This window comes from Oratosquilla oratoria, chromosome 35, assembly GCF_046742065.1.
Source record: "Oratosquilla oratoria isolate Oo_2021 chromosome 35, ASM4674206v1, whole genome shotgun sequence".
NCBI classification, from domain to species: domain Eukaryota; kingdom Metazoa; phylum Arthropoda; class Malacostraca; order Stomatopoda; family Squillidae; genus Oratosquilla; species Oratosquilla oratoria.
This window is the reverse complement of record NC_134811.1, coordinates 6,910,046-6,912,545: the sequence shown is the minus strand read 5'-3', so window position 1 is coordinate 6,912,545 and position 2,500 is coordinate 6,910,046.

The window sequence follows — 2,500 nt, the reverse complement described above, 5'->3', positions numbered from 1 at the left end:
CAATCTAATTTTTATTACGTAATTGGACTTTTACGTGATAGAGTTTAGCTCGTGATGCATGTACGTGTGTGTTTGTGTGTGTGTGTGTGTGTGTGTGTGTGTGTGCGTGAGCCAGGTTGCATGTTTACGTATACAACCTCTTGCGTGTTCCTACCCCATGATCCTCCCCTCTCTTTTCGTCCTTCAGGTTCTGCTCTCTTTCAGCGGCTCTTTCCCGTGGCTTTTAGTCGACTTCTGAAACGCCTCTCCTCTCGTCTGAAGTTGTGGTCTCTAATCCGGGAACCCGTGACAAAGGGATACTCCGACTAAGTCTAAAGTCATATAGTGGGGAAGGAACGCGCGAGATTGTTCATATAGATAGAAGCGCTGGTAAAACACAGTCCATAACATCAGTTAGAAGGAGTTGTAAGGCATAACACTCCGGGTCTCTTCCAGTTTGTCACATATTGGCGATCTATGTGGGCAATCCTTTAAATGACCGTGTTGCCAATATGCGTCCAACATGACGGAATGAGGAACTAGGGTTTGATTCCTACTGGTAGGGTGTGGCTGAATTGGACACGTGTCGATAGCATATGACTCACATGTATCCCCCTTCACCTTTCTTTTGGGGGAAGTGTTGGTGAACATGATGGAGGTGCATTGTATGTACACACTCTTGATGTCGGACTCGATGAGTTCTCTTATGGTAACCAACCCAAAAGATGAGTTTATTCATTTGAGAGGCAGACACCTCACACGGCTGAAGAAAAAATTGTCTGACGTTAGCCACTATAAAAGTTGCATAGTGCACAACCAGTGTTCAATGGTCAAGAAGTTATTTGCTCTTTCAACCATTGGCCTGCCCAGGATCTTGGTCTACAGCAGGATTTCTCAAGCTGGGGTTTTCGGAACGGCTACTCGGGGTACTTGTCTGACTAGCGAAAGATTACTTAAACATTTAAATCTGCAGAGAGAGGAAATTATTACTACAGAAGTAAGTACCGTATCATGTCATTACAATTTGAACCATTTGATATCCATTGCGATGCCAGTGTATATCTAATTAGTCTTGATATATTACCATCCTATATTCTGTGTCAGGTTAATGGAGGTACGGGTCGATGGTCTGATGACTCTCGGGGAGCGTAACGAAAAAAAGGTTTAGATCCTCTGGTCTTTTATGGTATGCATCTTGATCTTTTATTAAATATCTACAATTCAAACCCACTATCGGAGAAATAATATCAGAAGTACAGGAGATCTGTATATCTCGACTACTATCTGTAGTCCTCTTCAGCAGATAGTAGTCGAAATATACGGATCTCCTCTACTTCTGATACTATTTCTCCAATAGCAATAGTGTATATTTACAAAAGTGTTATAACAGCAGATAGTAGTCGAAATATACGGATCTCCTGTACTTCTAATGTTATGTCTCCAATAGTGGGTTTCAAATGTACATTTTACAAATGTGTTATAACATTACAGTTTCCCAAACATCGACAAGTTACCTCCAGACTACCAGAAGTCTTCAGATAAATACAGGATAAATCTCTCCAGCTAGTTAGAATAAAATCTCCAATGCGTATCGCCCATCGTAGTGAGGGGGAGGGAATTAAATGATTTGTTTCTCACGTTATTAACCTCGGTTCGAGCCCAGTCTCTGCCGCCCGGAAGACGCAGAGGACCCATAAAGCTCGGCGCGGTTTGGCGCGCCACAAATCTCCCGGAACTGTATCCTACTCAATAAAACCCACTTGCGCGAAGATAACTCGTCGCACTTATCAAAACAATTGTCAGACAAATCTTCTGCTATAACGGGCAGCGCACAGTTTTACAGCATCTCCGGAGGAGGGGCTGCTTCACCCCCTGGTGAATGTATGATTCAATGTATGATTCTATCCGCGCCAAGAATACTGCATTCCGGGTCATAATTACTGTGAAATCCTGCATGTTCTTACTTAATGGCCACTGGTTGTTTTATTTAGGTTTTGAGATGATGTCTTGAAGGAACTCCTCCGCTTGAACATTGTTCCTTGTGACCTGCCAGATCTTGGTTATCCGTAACTCCGATATCATAACGCGCTGGCTCAATTAACTACCCAACAACAACAACAACAACAACAACAACAACAACAACAACAACAACAACAACAACAACAACAACAACAACAACAACAACAACAACAACAACAACAACAACAACAACAACAACAACAACAACAACAACAACAACAACAACAATCTACTACTATTAGTATCTGTTTAGGTTGAACCAGATCTGCTGAAATTAGTTCTGTCTGTCGGAGAACTGAACTCTCATTACCTAAGGTCCTCATTAGGACTTGACCTAACAGCTGCAAATTCTTAAATAAAAAGTCGAGAAAGGGGAAAGGGAGGGAAGAGGAGGAGAGGTAAGGGAGGAGAAGGAATTTATGGAAGAGGAAGGATATAAGGAAGAGGAAAAGTTATGAAAGGAGGAGGGAAGGAAGGAGGAGGTGGGAAAGGCGGAGGAGAG